This window comes from Cygnus olor, chromosome 3, assembly GCF_009769625.2.
Source record: "Cygnus olor isolate bCygOlo1 chromosome 3, bCygOlo1.pri.v2, whole genome shotgun sequence".
Lineage (NCBI taxonomy): Eukaryota > Metazoa > Chordata > Aves > Anseriformes > Anatidae > Cygnus > Cygnus olor.
In genome coordinates, this window is record NC_049171.1 from 26,375,127 (window position 1) to 26,394,940 (window position 19,814).

At 42.8% G+C, this 19,814-nt stretch overlaps 1 protein-coding gene across 1 annotated transcript in view; it reads right to left on the reverse strand.

The window, feature by feature from the left end:
• Positions 1-19,202, reverse strand: part of COL21A1 (collagen type XXI alpha 1 chain) — a 115,668-nt gene extending 96,466 nt beyond the window's left edge. The window contains exon 1 of the mRNA XM_040552810.1: positions 19,108-19,202. The gene's annotated coding sequence lies outside the window, so the exon portion shown is untranslated. The remainder of the gene's footprint in view (positions 1-19,107) is intronic.
• Between the last annotated feature and the right edge of the window lie 612 nt (positions 19,203-19,814).

Consider the following 19,814-nt stretch of genomic DNA (forward strand, 5'->3'; position numbering starts at 1 on the left):
TCCTTTGCTGAACAAATGTAGGCAGTGTGGACGCAGCAGGGAAGAATGCTGCATAGCTACAAGTCTTTAAGAGTGAAATGATAGGAAAATAAGATCTCTGGGGGACTCCGTTGGAGTCTTGGGGCATGGGAAGCAGGGATGGGGAAGTTGCGTGCGGTCCTGGTAAATACTGTTCTGGGGCTGTGAGAGGCTAAATGAGAAATAGGAATAAAATTGGGGTATCTTTCTCTCTCTCCAGTCTGAATACAGAGAAAAAGGAGGGGAGATCTTAGTGCAGTCTGCAACTACCAAAAGGGAAGGCGTAGGGGAGATGGAGAGAGGCTCTCCCCAGAGCCAAGCAGTGGAAAGACAAGTGGAAACGGGATCATGCTGGAACAGAAGAAATGCCAGCTGGATGCAAGGGAAACATTGGAAGAGGTGGCAAACTCTCCATCCTTGGGGTCATTCAAACCTGAACTGAATAAGGCCCAAGCCAGCCTACACCAAGTCTGCTTTAAGCAGGGCTAGGCTGGATGATCTCAGCAGGCCCAACCTCCATGTTCCTTTGTCTCTGCAATCCCTTTCCAGGGCCTCTCCTTCTCACTCTTGAGTACAACATTCAGGCCACTTGCTCTTAAGCTGCATGACCCTCCATCCCTAAGGCACACTGCTCTTCTACAAGCCATTTGCTTTCCTGAGCTATTCAGTTTTAGGGCCTGTGAAGGTAAAAGAGCAGTGAGATGAAGAGCAGACAGGAGGAGGAAATGAAACAGGGTAAGGAAAGCAGACCCAGACAGCCCTGTTTCCCTGATGCCCCAGAGGGCAGAATTGGGCTCAGTAACCAGGAGACAAAGTTTGGCTATTCACTGAACACCATGCCGCAACACCTACACTATACCTTCCCCACCGCATGCACAGAACATGCAGCCATATTCCTGAACATGAGGTGTTTACAAAACGTCTTCCAGTTTGACATCAGGAATGATAAAATAAACTTTTTAAAAACTATTATTATAATCACAGAATGGTTGAGGGTTGTGTTTCCAGTCCACAGTACCAGTCACAGCAACTCTCTAGCCTATACTTAGATCTTGTTCCCTTCTAGTGGTTTCATGTAGACTTCTGGCACGTTATTTTCCCTTCCTTAAACACGAAATAATTTCTTGATGTTAAATCCCATTATACAGGCCCAGCTCCCTAAGTCTTTCCTCATGTGAGAGTTGCTCCAGTCCCTTAATCATTTTAGAAGCCCTTCATTGGACTCACTCCAGTAGCTCCACATTTCTCTTGTATTGGGGAGCCCAGAACTGGACACAGTACTCCAGGTGAGGCCTCACCAGGGCTGAGTAGAGGGGGAGGATCACCTCCCTCGACCTGCTGGCAATGCTATTGCTAATGCAGCACAGGATGCCATTGGCCTTCTTGGCTACAAGGGCACATTGCTGACCCATGGGCCATTACAGTACCTCAGAGATGGTCAAGAAGGAACTTATGTGCTCAAAGGCAATATGGGCCTTTTTAGCAGACTTCCACCAGCTTTAAACTTTCAAAGTGGCTTTTTATTGCCTGTGTTTTTTTAACAAGTAGTGGTGGCCTTCCTCCTTTCACAAGTATCTCCAGCTCTTGTCTTTTGCTTTTGAAAGGTCAGTGTTTGTATTCATGTGTGTTAAAGTCATTACATGTCTTTGTGCTGGATTTTTCTCAGGTGATAACTCCTAGTTGGCTCCTAGTTGGATACATAGTTCCACATTCTTGTCTTATAATGAGCTATACCTTGGGGATGCTAGGGAGCGATTGCCCACTACCAATCTAGGAGAACCACAAATATCACCTCTCCCTATGAAAGAGTCCCTGCACCCTGATATATCCATTTACCTCCACTAACTTTGCTTTCCCTTTTCTCTCACTCCAGACCATTCATGCTACTGGCCACTTGTTTAATCTTCAGACATTCAATAATGAGGATTTAATAGTACAATAGGAGCATATTTCCAAGTCACCAGGATACTGAGAAGAGACCTACCCTCACGTCAGAGGTGTTTACCATTACAACAGTGACAACAGTCAGGGCCACACAAGTTTGTTATGCACTTGGAAATTCTCAGAAATCTCAATGTTCAAAATTCTGGAAAATTCTTCCTCGGCTGCTGCAGACAATTCCCCACAAGCTGGCACTGCAAGGATGGAGCGGGGGTGGAAGGCAGCATCCTGTTCCATCTTGTCAGGTTACAGCACATGGGAAGAAGGCAAATTCCTTCCTCCCACTCTTTGTCTATGAAGCAATCTTCAACATATGGGTCAGAGTCATCTAGGACCCGGAGATGATATTTCCTACCATACTCAGCAGTGATCCCAAAGAGTCATGAGCGCTTGTCATCTGCATAGGTTTCAGCCAGGGACTTTTTTCTTCTTTTGAGCAATAATTGAATACGTTAAGCATCCTACCTCAAGCTATTCTGAAAGATTTTATCTAGTACAATATTATAGCCCATACAGTAACTAGCTGAAGAATTTCCTATTCTATCCCCTTCACACCTTTCCACTTGCATCTTTTCTGCTCAAAAGATCAGAACAAACAACTCTGCCCATTGTCTCCCTTTGGCATTATGTGGCTTAGAATTTGTTAATAATAAAGCTGTACTTCATAAAGGAGCATCATATTTCTGAATCAGCTAGCTTGACTTAAATTAGCAACAGGTAAATTAAATGCCCCTAGAGGCTAGAGCAGTGTAGACAACTTTTTTATTTCAAAAGCACTCTCCAGAAATACTTTAGGAGTTCCTGTGTCCTTTTGAGAAGAGCTTGGTAAAATTATTAAAAGAAGGAGAATATAAAGAAACTAATGGCTCTCTCTGTCAGAACCATAGAAAGAAACTCTTTTATTTATCCCCAGAGCTCTCAACAGTACTTCTGAGCAACACTGAGAGGAACAGATTGTACCAAGGGACAAGGAATTTAACAAATTCTTTTAGGAAGATATCTCTCTGCTTTCCAGAAGAATGTTCACCCCTCCATTTCATATCTCATAGAATTAACCCATTTGTACTAACAAGATCCTTTTAACAACAAAATATAAGTACTCCCAGAAAAGTATAACACTATGAATTTCTGCCATACAGTCTCAGAAATGTGCACAACATCCATCTTCAAACAATTTTTTGTTCATACCATACAGCTAATCACACAATAAACCTGGCTAAACAAGATGATGTTTCATAGTACCAATGTAGAATCATAGAATGGTTTCTGTTGGGAAGGACCTGAAAGATCATCTAGTTCCAATTCCCTGCCATGGCTAGGGACGCCTTCCACTAGACAAGGTTGCTCAAAGCCTTGGCCTTAAAACAATTCCAGGGACGGGGGGGCATCCACAGCCTCTCTGGGCAATTGGTTACAGTGCCTCACTACCCTCTGAGTAAATAATTTCTTCTGTATAAACAATCTAAATCTACCCTCTTTCAGTTTAAAACCATTTCTCTTTGTCCTATCACTACACGCCCTGACAAAGAGTCTCCTCCCATCTTTCCTGTAGGCCCACTTTAGGAAGGCCACTATAAGGTCTCTCTGGAGCCTTTTCTTCTCCGGGCTGAAACACCCCAACTGCCTCAGCCTGTTTTCACAGGAGAGGTGCTCCAGCCCTCTGATCATCCTTGTGGACCTTCTCTCTGGATCCACTCTAACAGGTCCATGTCCTTCTTGTGCTGGAGGCCCCAGAGCTGGATGCAGTGCTCCAGGTGGGGTCTCACAAGAGCACAGTACAGGAGGACAATCACCTGCTGGCTATGCTTCTTTTGATATAAAATTTATACTTAACTGACTCACAAACTGATGTGATCAACCGCTCAACTTTAACAACCTCATCTGAGAAGAAAAGAAAGAAAGAAGGAAAGAAGAAAACAGTCTCTAGGCTATTTCTACAGTATCCTGGATTGTATTATACAATATCTACAATATTCTACAATAAGTACCACATCCATTTTTCCACCTACATTAAGCAACTAGCTCTGATGACTTCACATACAAAGCAGTCCACATTAGAAGCTATTAGAATACAGTTGCAAAGTCACTTAATTCTTTTAGAGTTTAACTGAAGTGACCTAAATCAAGCAGTTTGTGAGACTATGTTAGATAAGAGTCTTACTATGGTGAATGAGTTAACTATAACCCTATCCTTCCCACAACACTGCATTTAGCAGCACTAACAGCACACCTCTCTCTTCATACTCTAGATTTAGACATTTTTCAAAACACTCTACTGCAGATTAATTTTCCCAAATCATTCACATACCTCAAAACAAACAAAACATATGTAACATTTTCTGTAGAGTCCACATCACCAAAGAAGGTTCCAAAAAAAGGATTAAAACAACGTAGCCCACTTGCTAGGACCTATAACAAGTTGGTTACATAGCACATTGATGACACTGGATAGGCCTGAAGAGATTATACATCATGCTTTCTTTTTAAGCAGTTATACAAGCAGGTATACAATACATTTCACAGATTAAAAGAGCAGGTTTTATATCTTCATAGATTCTAATATATGGTTTTCCAAAAAGTGAAAGGAATTAAACATGGTATTATGCATGCCAGAAATTTGACATTTCTAAATAGGCCTGATGCATTTTCAGACATATTCCAGAGTTCATTCAAGTTCAGAAGGGCTTTCTTTTTTTTTTAATGTTATACTGATGCTCTTAGAAAAATGGTAAGAAAAAAAAAACAAAAACACACAAAATACTGAATACATATACAAGGGAGAATCCTAACATATTGTGTTCTCACTGCTCTCCAAGAACAGAAACTCCCGAGCATCACTTAGAGTGTTTCAGAGCAAAAAGTGTTTCCAAGGTTGATTCTGGCACTGGAAACTAAGGATTATACAGCTGGACAAAAACACTAAGCACGCAGTCTTAGTGACTTCATTTAAAGAAGACTTGTGGAGATAAATTCATCTGTTAAATGTCAGTTCCAATTTTTATTTTTTACAGTAAATGGAAAGTCATGGTTTAAATGCATTACTAGCACAGATTCTCAGACCATGGTGTTCCGCAGTCTCTCTTTTGGGAGTGATCCATTTTAATTATATCCAATCCTTAGCCTCCTGCAAGCATGTCTAAACAGTTTGGCCATTTATCACCAGAACACTACAGATGCTGGAGGTAACAATAGCAGGATGGTTTTGGTTTTTGTTGTTATCTTGGTATTGTTTTTTGTTGTTTTTTTTTTTTTACTTTTTTTTTGGCCCCAGTTAATATTTAAATACTTGGTATAAAGGAGTTAGTACAAGAGGAAATGCTGCTGCTGCTTTTCATAGCAGAAAACAAACCCAGACTCAGAGTTCAGTGCCTACATTTATGTCCTGGAATATTAACACAAAATTATGTCTTTGATTTGCTCTCTATGATGAACAAGATTTCTATTAATTTCTGTAGTGATATTAGAATATATCTATTAGCATGTTAATTGTTGGATTCATAATGTTATAACTATAGTAATCCAGTAGCATGAACACACAGTGTTACACACACAGAGAACATGATAAAGAAGCAAAGAAAGAATGTTCTATACCCAACTTATCCAACAGAACACAATAAATAGTTTATTTTTGCCAACATACACAAATAGAGATCAAAACAGATCCAGGTAAAGAATTTCCATGAAGTTCACTTCATAGTGAAGTTTTAGTAGATTTAATTATTATGAATTAAAAAAAAAAAGTTTTAAGAATATATTAAAGCTTTATTTCTACATTACAGTCCTCTAATACTGTCCAGGCAAGAACAGGGTACTACTAATAGGTGTTGAAACCTCTAGCAGAAGGCAACCTTCTTCTTGTGAAAGGCAGTGTGGAGTCAGGCACAGCCTTTGCTGGGTAACTCTTGTCCAGCAGTGCTACAGAGCATCACTAAGTACGTGTCAGAGACACTTCTTCAATTTTGCTAAGAGATATTTTGAATAGAAAAATTCTAAAGAAGCTACCAAGCGTGTTCTTGTTTGTAGCAGTAGGAACAATGCATTCATGTATTTTACTTTTGCAAGTTTGTTCTTAGTACAGCCACCCCTGCCCCACGTCTGCCATTATCCTTAACAGAATCCTTAACTTTTCACATAGCTTTCATCTTTGCCTGGTAAGAAGCATAATCTCTACCATACATATATACACAGCTCATTTGGCCCAGTGTAAACGCAAATGCTTACCGAGTGATACGGCCTGCTTTCAAAGGTCTAACACCTAAAATGAATCAGAGTTCTCTGGCATTGGCACATCTCTGTTATGCCACCAGAACCACTTTAGAAACTGAGAATACTGACACCTGTATTTATGGCTCTCTGCAGTGCTGGCAAAAAAGGTCTTGAAACATGTAATACCACCCATAACCCAGCCCTCACACCTCTCTTCTCCCATGCCACCTCTGGCCTGAAGCTCACCATTTAAACATTTGCCAGAAATGTTGAGGTAAATGGTTCAAACTGCTCCAGATAGATTGAGGAAGGAACTAAATCCAGGTCTTCTTTATTCTGGTTAATGCTCTAACTACATTAACTACATAGCATAAAGAATTAAAAAAAAAAAAAAAAAGAACACCTTCTATTCAAGGAACTTGTTCGAAAACAGGTCTTAAAAATTCCCTGCTGGATCAGGATCCGCAGGTGAGACAGGGAATTTCTGCCTTGTAAATCTTTCTAGGAATCAGGCTTGTGTACGTACCTACCCTGCTACATGGTCTAGGCATGCCTACCATCAGACATGTAGGTGTGCAGGAATTTTTACTGACAGAAAACTTAGGCATAGTGACCTTCATTTACCTCTGGGTTGAGTAGAAGCAAGAGTCTCTCTGTCATTTAAATGCTTGACCTAGGCACCCAAATCAAGTACACATCTAAGTCCTTAGGTCTTTGGGAATGATATTATCTAGATCATTTCTGTACCTGAAGGCAATCCACAGGTAAGCCAGAACATACAAGTGATGCAGAATGCAGACGCTTTGCATTAGTTCTGTGCTTTGAAACAGAGAAGCAAAATCTAACTCAAGTGCTGCTTGCTGAAGCTGCATTCCCAGAAATTCTCATTTCATGGAATAAACCTCCTCAGGTTCATTCTTACAATTGTTTCTGCGTTCCCATGTGTCCCACTGAAACCTGAAAAATCAAGTTTTTAACACTGTGACTTGGCAAATATCATTCATTTAACTTCAGATCCACCACTATGGCCCTCACTGTCCACCCACATGTATGACCTGTTTTTAGAAGCTCACACAATCATTCACCCAAAGCACATAACTTATTTTAATTCTGTATGGATTTTGATAGTTCACTCATCAATGGTTCATTCATTACAACAAGCCAATAGTAATAATATCCTGTATGCATCAAAACTTATAGAAAATTTTGTACAGAAATTAATACTAAGAGAAAGGTGGACAAACTCATTTTCAGTAAAGTTCAATGCATTTTTATACAGTAAAATATGTTATACTCTAAATTCTATGTTTAAATATTTAAAAAATATAAAATAAATAAGGCATTTAACCACAAGCTGCAAAACTAGCACCTGCTGGCTTAGACCAATCCAGTCATTATACATACACACAGTTTGCTCCTACAACTTAAAACAACTGCTGTTTCCACTCAAAAAGAATCCAAAATAAATTAATGATGATCTCATAAAATCTGCATCTGAACTGCAATTTGTTGTATTCAGGCATAAATTATTCCAATTGATTCAATGGGATTACCTACTAAATAAACACAGCACTGCCTGTACAACAGGACTTCTAAATAAAACAATTGAGGAAGTCATCAAACTAAGTGGACAAATTCATCAGCGATCAGTATTGGGACCAGCCCTGTTTAATATCTTTGTCAGTGACATAGCGAAATTGAGTGCACCCTCAGCAAGTCTGCCAATGACACCAAGCTGTGTGGTGCATTCGACAGGCTGGAGGGAAGGGATGCCATCCAGAGGGACCTGGACAGGCTGGAGAGGTGGGCCTGTGCGAACCTCATGAGGTTCAGCAAGGCCAAGCGCAAGGTCCTGCATCTGGGCTGGGGCAATCCCAAGCACAAACACAGGCTGGGTGAAGAATGGATTGGGAGCAGCGCTGAGGAGAAGGACCCAGGGGTTCTGGTTGATGAGAAGCTCGACATAAGCCGGCAATGTGCGCTTGCAGCCCAGGAAACCAACTCAATCCTGGGGTGCATCAAAACAAGTGTGGCCAGCAGGGTGATGGAGGTGATTCTTCCCCTCTACTCTGTTCTTGTGAGACCCCATTTGAAGTGCTGCATTCAACCTTGGGGCCCCCAGCACAAGAAGTACATGGATGTATTGGAACAAGTCCAGAGGAGGGCCATGAAGATAATCAAAGGGCTGGAGCACCTCTGCTATGAAGACAGGCTGAGAACTGGGGTTGTTCACCCTGGAAAAGAGAAGGCTCCGGGGAGACCTCATTGCAGCCTTCCAGTACCTAAAGAGGGCCTACCAGGAAGCAGAAGATGGACTCTTTGTCAGGGCATGTAGTGATAGGACAAAGAGAAATGGTTTTAAGCTGAAAGAGGGTAGGTTTACATTAGATATAAGGAAGAAATTATTTTCTCAGAGGGTGGTGAGGCACTGGAACAGGTTGCCCAGAGAGGCTGTGGATGCCCCATCCCTGGAAGTGTTCAAGGCCAGGCCAGACGGGGTTTTAAGCAACCTGATTTAGTGGGAGATGTCCCTGCTCGTGGCAGGGGGTTGGAATTAGATGATCTTTAAAATCCGTTTCAACCCAAACCACTTCATGACTTTATGATTCCATTCTATAAATTGAAATTTTAAATAATGGCTATTCTATTTCCAGTTACAGAATGATATGCCAGGCCCTACCTTCCAGCTAATACTCCTTTCCATGGGAAGTACACAATCATAATTCAAGAAGTATTCTTTGATGTTCTATTCACCCCAGTTTTGCTACTACATTTACAAAATACAAAACTACTGACATTTAATACTATGAGAATACTGACTGAGTACCTCTAGGCATATTTTTAGAAACTATATTTGCCAGTGCAAAAAGGATGGTATTTAGAGGTACACAAGAGTTTAACAGTTATATAATTAGTTTGTGAATTCCAGGTACTCTACACTATAAGCTAATTCGCAAGTTTCTTCATCACTTCAGAATCACTTTGCATAAAAACGTCTTCACCGTCAAAAGAATCAGATCTGAGGAATCTCTGATGTATAGTATCAACATCCAAATAAATATGTTGAATATCATATTGTTCTCTTAATTAAATAAATTGATCCGTTTGACTAAAATGTTTTCATCCGAACTTTATTTCAAGATGTGCAATTATGTTCTCTGTATGGGCTGTGTAATGATTTACAATTAATTTACAAGTAACAGAATTTAGCTATAATAACAACTATATCATAATCCATAAGCCCTCAGCTTGGTGTCATCCGCAAACTCACTGAGGGTGCACTCACTTCCCCTGTCCATCTCACCAACAAAGATGGTAGCATCCACATTTGAGTTCCATTTTGTTGTTAGTGCAATGGAGTTTCCAGAAACCACCATATAACAAAATTTTCAAATCATTTTGATTTCTGAGCAAGATTTCATTGTATGCAGTTGCCTATGAGGGCAGACCAATTTTTCAACGACGTCCTGTAAATACAGGAAACAAACTCAGAAGTGAATGTGGTCCAGTCTTGAGGAGCAGAGAGAATCATGTCTCCTGCAAAGTACAGAGACGTTTGCAAGTGAAATGCTCGGGACTGGACAGCTCCCAGGACAGTTTTGTCAGACGTCTTTTTCTTGCTACTGCCAGGTAGCATAAAAGCACAAACTACTCATTAACAGTAGTGATTACTTAGCATAAAGTACCTGTGCATTCACAAAATTAAAGTTCTCCTTTGCTGGTAATACTTCCTTTGATAGTAAATACTCTATTTGAATCCAGATCGGAAAAGAGAAAAATTGAATGCCTTTACTCATTAGGAAATCAAAATTAAGCTATTTTCTTGGTACTGCTTGATTTCCTCAAAGACAACTACGTGCTTCTGAAAAATTAGGTGCAGCTGTCCTCTCTCTTTTGAGCTCCTAAATGAAATCCTCTGCCTCCTAGCTTCCCTCCCCTTTTTGGCAAAATTTGTCAATGTTCATTTCAGCTGAGTCATGAGCACACCACGGCCATGTGGGCCTCTTTGCACAGCAAATGGACTTAATCACAGGGGCATACAATTACATTCCATCCTCCTCATTTCAAATTCATCAGGGAATAAGAAACATAAAACTCTATTGTCTAGGACCTTAAAAAAAAATCAATGCTATTCCTATTCAAGTCTTCCTCCCCTTCCCCACCCCTCATTTTTTCACAGTAGTAAAAAAGCAAAAAAAAAATCCTTTATTGCTTTATCTTCTATTGTATTTCAGTTTATTTTTCAGCTTAATAGATTGCCAGCATTTTGATATATTATATCAACAACGATTTCTCATGATTTGTGCAAGTCTACATAGAATGTGGAGGATTCTCAATTTTACTTCTCAGGGATAGGAAGAATCACCTCCAAGTCTCTTGTTGCCATTATTTCCCCATTGTTTTACTGTCAACTTCCAGCCAGAGCTATTCAAAATGTCATTTTATTTATTTGGCTGGTTTCCTTAGGGTTGCCATTTGATCCTCACTTTCTCTGGATGTTCCTGAAGTACAGAAAGGACTCTGTTTCAGTAAGTGAAAGTTTTAGTTTCAGTAAAGAAACATAATTCCCCACTATATAACACCTTTTAATTCTTGTATTTCCACCTAGTGGTTCTTTTGTTTTAAATTACTATGAAATAAGGGACTCCACTCTTTACATAGCTCCATTTTCTTGGCTGCACTTTTCCACATGGTTTTGTTTCATGAGTTGACAGTTATGGTTTATCTCAAAATTTCTCTCACTTCTCTCATGGTTTATCTCAAAATTTCTCTCACTTCTCTCACTACCTGCCTAGATCTGCCCTCTGAATGGGAGGTCTTTTAAACAAAATGTGGTAACTCTGTGGAAACCATTTTTCTTGGTAAGGAACTTTTTCCAACACGCTGACACGCACTTCAATTCAGCTTCTATACCATCGAGAGTGATCTGCTTTATCTTGCAATCAAGTGCTATCAAGGCGAAGATTTTAAGAACGGGAGACTCCTGTGTCTGTCTCCCATAAGCAACCAATGCCTGGATTAAATGGAAGTGCAGTTATATAACTTTCCCAAGGGTTTTTGACTTGGACATAAATTCTAATCTCAGACAGCCACCCCACAGAGTGCTTTTTTGTTTTGAAACACTTCCCACAGCTGAGAAAGGAATGAATCCGTGACCCTAACAATCCAACAATGGTCCACACTCATTTCTTCCAACTTCAAGCCATGTTTTCCAAAATTCACCCACCCTGTAAGTTATTGCACAGATGTGCCTTCCTCCTCTTCTCCACATATTACACTGTAGCTACACTTAGTATTTTCTCTTCTGCCTTTTTTTTTTAATTGGGAATCTGATTCCATCTTCTTTACTTGCAGCGCAGAGAGGGCAAACAGTGGAAAACCAGGGTCAGAGTCCAAGTGCAAGAGGTAGGAACACGCTGAACTGGTCAAAGAGAGCCGCAACTAAAGGAAGAGATGTTCATTTTTGACAGCTGTGCTTACATCACTGTTTAATGGGAGTCTATCTGGGCCAGAGCTCCAAGGAGCCACACAGGACATCCCAGGTGGTTAAAAGACTAAGAAAAGAAATTATTACACTTGCAGACACTAAAGGCAGCACGTCCTTTCTAATTGCACCTATATTTGAACATTTAAGTGTCTGATATCAGGATAGGAATTGAAGTGACCACTTTGTACATCTGCCTTCGAATGTACTCATTACACTTATGGTCTAGAAGGCTCATTGTAGGATCAAGTGGTCCCTTCCTGGCGTTCTGCGAATTTCACCAAAGTTCACACCTGAACAAAGCAAGGGTTATGCCACAACATTTTACACTGAGATCAATAATCTGGTATTTTAATAAATCATAATGTTTTTACAACTATGTAGTGTTATCTTGACCTCTCTACATATGATACCACGGGCTGTGTGGAATTAGGGAAGCAACTCAAAGGTGATAGGAATTGCAGTTACCTACTGAGATGAACAGAAGCACAAGGTATTCTTGATAATAGGCAGCTGGGAAGTCTTTGTGAAAGACTGAACCTATGGATACTTCCATTATTGCAGCAACTACAGCACCCTTCTCTTACATGTCTTCAAATCACCTTAAGTGGGCTCAGCAAATACAAAATAAAAATGCTGCAACAGCTTGGACTAAAAATAAAACTTTTGGAAATCGTTAACTCTGCTTAATGAAGAAAGTACAGATTGTTATAAAATAATTTGGAAAATACAAGCTGGCATGCTTTAAAAAATGTTGGCTTACTCTCGATCTAGAGCTTGGGGTTTTTTTCCAACTTTCTGTTGATGTAGGATATAAATCATTTCAGGCAAGTTAAAACATGTTTTATCATCAACATGGCTCTAAAGATTTACACAAAAGAAAGGGGAAAGTCATCAAGACATTGAATAACGCAACTCAATATTGTAAATTTGATAAATTGGACTAAACACAAAAAAAAAAGACAGAGCTTTGGTTATTTTAAATGCTCTTTAAAATATACAAAAATGTTCTGAGCTAACCAAATATCAGTGTTAATGTACGCTTTAACCACAGAAGTTGGAACACTCTTCATACCAGCAACTCAATTTCTTCCCTTCAAAAGCAGCTTGGGTAAATATGCATTTCTAGCATGTTCCACAGATAAAATCTTTTAAAAAAATCCCACAAGTTTTGTCACACCAGCAGATGTACGGTATTCTACAGCCGTCATGTTCCATGTTCAGACAGACACGTTCAGAGCTATCCTAGAAAATCTTAACTTCCAAATTAAAACGTACAAAAATCCAACACTCCTTTTTTTTCAGGGCCCTTCATAGCCATACATAAACCTGCCCACATATTAGCTACTAGAACATTACAATTGGCAGATTTTACCTATACCGAAGAAGATGGGGATGGCAGAGCTACATCCCACATCACTAACGAGCACCTCCTGGTCACACAGTCCCTAAGCACTTCTGCCACCACTGCTAAGGATGGGTATACATGAAGCATCATCAGGAACTGCCATACACCTCTCCCATATACATCTCTCTCATGTCAAGCAGGATCACAAGAGAAGCAAGCCTTGCTCTTCAAAGTCACTGAAGTGCTTCATCGCTGCACAGTCCCCATATCCTACCTCCTTTCATTGCCATCCCAACAGACAGAACAAGTGGTGCTAAAACCTTAAACCTCTTCCCAAAGTCTGGGAGGGGGGGGAATCACAGGGGCCAGTGAACAGAGAAAGGAAAACTGTTAGCTTCAGGAAAAAATGTATGGCTGCAAAGGTACTGAGAGGCACCACAACATGGGACAGTGGAGAAGACTTGACGTTAAACGACTTGCATTAAAAACTTAACATGGGACAGTGGAGAAGACTTGACGTTAAACGACTTGCCATTAAAACTTGACATGAGCCAGCAGTGTGCCTTTGCAGCCCAGAAGGCCAACTGCATCCTGGTGCTGCACCAACAGAGGGGTGGCCAGCAGGTGAGCGAGGGTGATTGTGCCCCTCCGCTCTGCCCTTGTGAGGCCCCACCTGGAGTGCTGCGTCCAGGTCTGGGGCCCCCAGCACAAGAAGGATGTGGGGCTGTTGAAGCGGGTCCAGAGGAGGGCCGCAAAGACGATCAGAGGGCTGGAGCACCTCTGCTGTGAAGAAAGGCTGAGAGAGACGTTGGCTGTTCAGCCTGAAGAAGAGAAGGCTCCAGGATGACCTCACTGCAGCTTTATAGTACTTAAAGGGGGCTTATAAAAAAGATGGAGAGCAACTTTTTGCTTAATCAGACAGGTGACAGGACAAAGGGGACTGGTTTTAAAACTAAAAGAGGGAGATTTAGATTAGATGTTAGAAGGCAATTATTCATTAAGAGGGTGGTGAGGCACTGCAGCAGGTTGCCCGGAGAACCTGTGGATGCCCCAACCCCTGGAGGTGTTTCAAGACCAGATGGACAAGGCCTCGGCCAACCTGATCTAGTGGGTGACGTCCCTGCCTATGTCAGGGGGGTTGGAACTAGGTGATCTTAACATCCCTTCCCACCTGAGCCATTCTATGATTCTGTGAAGTCAATGAGGAAGGCTAGTCTGAATGAAATGCATGAGGGAACAAGAGAGATCCTGCTGTCACAATGCTCCTACAAACCCTTCCTAAAAGCATCCCAAGCCCTCCTCGTATCTCTGTCCCCTTGTCAGAACCCAGAAGACTCCTGCTCCCCAGTCCCACACCCAAAGCCAGGTGGTCCTTCCAGCTGCCTCTCAACCCCTCCTGCCCCAATTCCTCCCAGCCCCTCCTTCTCTCCCTCCCCCCCCCCTCGAACCTCCAGAACCCACTCATTTTTACCACATCATTATTTATTTCTGTTTACATTGCTAAGAAGCTTCCAGCTTCTCTTTGTTATTAGTGCAGTGTCTCATGCCTCTAACCAAAGCTTCAGACCAAGCTACTGGAACTAATCATGGGAGAGAGAAAAATCTTGGAATGTACAAGTCTGAATTATGAAGAGGCCTTAAAGTACTAACATACAAGGAGGAAATTTAGATTTCCTACGTGCTAATGCAGCACTCTTTAAAGGCTTACTTTGAACTTACAGAGAATTCAAGGAAAAATGTAAATCTCTCACTGGCATGAAAGGTAGTTTTATTCTTCACCACACCAAGTTCAAACAACTTCCCTGCAATTTTTGCATGTTCTTTGTTAGAGAGAACGTACCTCATTCCAGTGCCTGTGTGTTTACTTAGAGCAACTATTAACTTCTCACTATTTAAACCCTGTTTTATTACAGCATAAAACACGCTGATAAAAAGATCAATTATTCAATCCAACTTTGAAACAAAATAAATCACACAAATTCCAAAAGGTTGACATATGTTTACTTTGTACTCCTATTTCCATTCATAATATTATTCAGTGCGATCAACACTGCTCATCTCCCTGGTTTCTAGCTGCTGTTAATCACCACTAGCGTGCCTGACATCTCCCCTGGAAAGCCAAATCAATCAGCACTGCTTTAAAACAATGTCTGTGCAGATCAAGGGTGACTTAGAACTAAGTGCTTTATAAATCTCACAGTACCCTACTACCACAGAAACTAGAGAGAGGAAAAAAATCATAGAATCATAGAATATCCCGAGTTGGAAGGGACCCATAAGGATCATCAAGTCCAACTCCTGGACAAAGCCTCTCAAGTCATTTTGTCTATGTCCACACCAGTTAAGTTTTCTCCTACCATATATTGTTTTTTTCCACAGCCAGTGCAGTCTAAATGAAGCAACGTGGAGCAAGGCTCACCCTATTTTCCCGCTCATGGGCAGTGAAGAATGCCAAGTCTTGATTATTTTTTATTTAACAAGGCAGTACACATGGTAACAATCCAATAATCTCCTCAATTTTCTGCTTGTCCCTAATTTCACCAGCAGAGCTGGCCACTCACCAGCCACAGCGCATGGCCACCACTGGTGCCTGAGGAGGTGCACTGGATCCTCCCTGGCACGGGATACACGGGGATCGTAACATCCCACGTGCTACAGCATAGGCAAGCCAGGGCCATGCTGAACCACAGATCTAGACCATATAAAACACTTGTAGAGGGTTGTGTAGTGGGGGGAGATAAACTCTCTGGTGTTCTCCTTGTGACTCTAACCCTGGGATGGATGGCAACATTGCCTTCCAGTCTCTGTAGGCTCCCTAAAGACCACAACTTCAGATAGTGTGCTAATGGGTAAGTTTCACGTTTCCAACACAAAACTTGGATCAGTGAAGCTTTGAAACGCATCAGGGCCTTCACAGCACTCACAGGACTTTACTGGCCTCTTCCCACAGCCCAGGGCCCATGTCTGGGGCTCTCAGCCTCTGCCTCAGCAAGGCTGGGCTTCAGCTCCCCACAGCCTGGCCCTGCCCGGCCACAGGCCTTGATGGGCAGGCCCCCAAAAGGCCCATGTCATGGTCCAGCCTTGGGCTGTCCCCATCCCCAGCAGGGTGCCTGGGCTGCCCAGGTGCCCCCCCGGCTGCCCTGGCTAGGGCAATGAGACTCGGGTGGTCCTGTCCTGACAGCCCCGGGGAGCCCCTGCTGCTCCCAGCCCTGACAAAACTTGTGGTTCAGAGAAACTCAGACAACGCACACAACAGCAAACTGAAATTGGGAAAGCTAAAAGCAAGACAATGCATTTTATAAGCCATATTTTGATCTCTTCCAGCATTTTGAACTAATGCTACCCAGTGTCACTGGCTGCTCCCTCAGTGCGGATATGATGAAAAGCAAAGGGAGCAGCAAAACAGGAAACAGTAGAATACCCTGCATAAATAGTGGCTCTTCTACAGGATTACCGGTTCAGCTCTGGTCGTGCCAGCTCAAAGAAGATAAAAAATACATCTTGAAAATACAGATGACTAAGAGCATAAAAAGTCCTGTCTTATAAAGAGACACTGGGAAGATTGGTTTTATTCAATGCTTCTCTAAAGCAGTATGAGCAAAACACAGGTGCATAAAGTAATGACTAACCTAGAAAGAAGGATTAGGCCTTGTCTGCTCTCATTCTCTTTCAAGAAAATAAAAGTTATCCTTTTTTTTGTCCATGAAGCTAATTTCACAGGCCACCAGTAGAAGCAAAAGAATGTAGTAGAATTTTGTAACCAAAACTAATATGTAAGCTGATAACAACGCACAGTAAAAAAATAAAACTTGAGCAAAATAGAAAAAACCTCAAGGTAAAGGAGGTAAGGGAAGAAAACACAAAGAGAAATCCCTTTTCAGCTAGCTATTTCCATAATTAGTTGGGCTAAATTAATTGGACTGGGTAAAAAATCTTGTTGAATTCAGCAGGACAAACTACACTTTTCAAGTATGTTTAAGAACTGAATTATAATGCAAGTAATTTCAAAAAGATTGCGATAAATTGAACCAAAGTACTTAAGTTTTGTCATGTAGACTTGCCAGAAACATGCTTGTGTTACCAAGGACCTGAAGGGAGCGATGCAATACAGTTTACAGAACTGTACTCTGGAATTGAGCTCAAATTTCCTAAACATTTACCAGTAAGCCAATTTACTGGTTGATGGTGCCAAACCAAGATGTTCTTTAGCAGATCATCCACCACTGTTCTTAGACCTCAGCTGGAAATGCGGTTTGAGCAGAAGGAAAAAGGATCACAAAACCTAGTATAATAGTTAGGCATGTGGGTGAAATACAATAAGCGGATTACTGAGTAGTGTTTACCTTATTAAGCTGCCTCTTAGAAATGCATGATTGTCACCAAAAGTGTGAGTTCACAGGCTTGCCTTCTGGTAGTCTCTGCCACACCAGGAGCCTGTAAAGCTCCTGTAGAGGTCATGTAGTGTGTCTCTCAACCCTTGCCATGGTCACCCTTGCATTCAGCATTTCTAGTAAACATTTATTAGATCAGATCTTAAAAACCTCCAGTGAAGAAGATTCCACAACCTACCAGGTCAATCCAATGCTCAATTACCTGTGCAGTTAGAGAGGACTTTCCCTGCCATTTACCTAATCTCTCTTGCTACAGTTTAGCATGCTGGTTCTTGTTACAACTTCATTAGGTGTGAAGAGCGGTTTATTTCCCTCCACTCTGCAGCAACCAATTACACATCTGAAGATCGTTATCACATCTCTCATCAGTCTTTGCTTCCCTAGACTATAAAAATCCAGCTCTTTTGCTATTTTCTCATGGGTTGTTTTCTAGATCTCCTGACTAAACTGCCTGCTGGAGCTGTGGTGTCCAAAATCACATACCGTGCAGACACCAGACACTGAAGCTGTAACTACCATAAGATGACATCATATGTCTACAACACGCTAGTTCAGCATCCCAGAATGATGCTTGTCTTGATTTTTGTTTAATATAAACGCATATACAATTTGTAGGTTTCTTACTGACTGCTGCTCAGTTTCTGATCAGCAGCAACTCCTCAGTCCTTCCACAGAAACTCCGCTTTGCCAGTCTCTGTCACCTCATGCTCGGACATCACGTTTTGCACGTATCTGTAATATACCGTATCCTATCAGAGTCTTCCTGGTTGAAAACTACATTTCTTAAGGAATATACTTAGCACAATTTTCACAATTCTTCAAATACATATCTTGTGCCCATTCTTTAGTTCAGTACTATGTATTTGCAAGACATAAAATAAGCATCCCCACAATCAGTAAGGATTGGGGAAAACTTTTAGGTAAGCTTATTAAGCAAGTCTAATAAACCCACGATGTTTTCTCAGGCGCATGAAAGTCGGAAGACTTTCAGAATCAACCAGTGACTGGTTTTCCGGCCCGTGACATCCCTGAATCAGAGACCAGATCCTTTCAGCACTGTAAGTACCACGTACACCTAAGCATTACACAACTGTACAGGAGTAATCGGAAGTGGCCCACGGAGCAGATTTCTCCTTCTAGGTACAGAAATGAATATAATTGCAGTTATTACGAACACCTCTACTCTGCTCATTATTGTAATGCCTGAACTCCCGTGCCACAAACTATCAAAGGAGCTTAAGTACATATATGTAAACCCAGCGATCCATTTCACCCCTGTATCAGGATAAGGCAGATTTCTGTACGACACAGAACGATATAAGGTAACGTAAATGATTTCATCTTGTCCCAACTAGATGAGCAAGGGTATCAAGCCAGCACAACCTGCCCACAAGCACTGAAATCACACCGCGAACAAGCACGCTAACACCACACCAGCGACGCATTCCGCTCGCAGCTCCCTGTCAAGAAGAAGGCACGACACTTCATTATCTCAGCCCCACGGCTCGCTGCCTCCCACCAGCCCGCACTGCAGCGGGGGCAGCTGCCTCCCACCCCACCCCACCCCACCCCACCCCACCCTGTCTCCCCCCAACTCCACCGCGACCCCCGAGCCGAGGCAGCCCCGCGGGGGCTCCGGGCTCGCCCCTGCCTCCCGAAGGGGAACCTCACAGCTTCCCCTCGGCCCCAGCCGGCCGGTGCCGGCCGCGCTGCCCCACCTGAGGCGGGCTCGGCTCGCTGCGGCGTGGCTCTGCCCCACGAGAGCTCGGCGGCAGCCCCGACCCCGCGCCGCCACCGCAGCCGGCCCGGCCCGGCCCGCCCCGCCCGCTGCACCGCCCCTGCCCGCCTCCCGCCCGCCCGCCCCGGGGGCTGCAGGGGCCCGGCACGGCCCGGAGAGCGGCCTCCGAGCTGAAGGGGCGCACCGGTTGTTTGAGGCAGCCTGGTGATGGCGCACCTCCCGTTTCAACAAGTGGGGTGTGTGGGGAGATGGCGGAGGGCTGGGTGGCCAGGGCCACGGAGAGCTTCAGCTTTCTGCAGTGCAGCTGTCCCACAGACCGCCTGTGATCGCCACGCTGCCCTTTCCTCCGCCCGTGGTACTGCCAGAGCTCAGATGAGAAGCCTTTTTTTATGTTGATGCAAAACTATTGGCGCTTGTTATCCAAACGCCCTCCTTTCCTCTTGGCCTCCTGCGCAACGCACAGAACCGCAGAATGGCTGAGGTGGGAAGGGACCTCTGGAGCCCATCAGGTCCAGCCCCTGCCCTAGCAGGGCCACCTGGGCAGGCTGCCAAGGACCACGTCCAGGTGGCTTTTTAAGATCTCCAAGGAGGAGATTCCACAGCCCCTCAGAGCAGCCTGTGCCAGTGCTCAGTCACCTGTACAGTAAAGATGTGCTTCCTGATGTTCAGGTGGCACCTCCTGTGCCG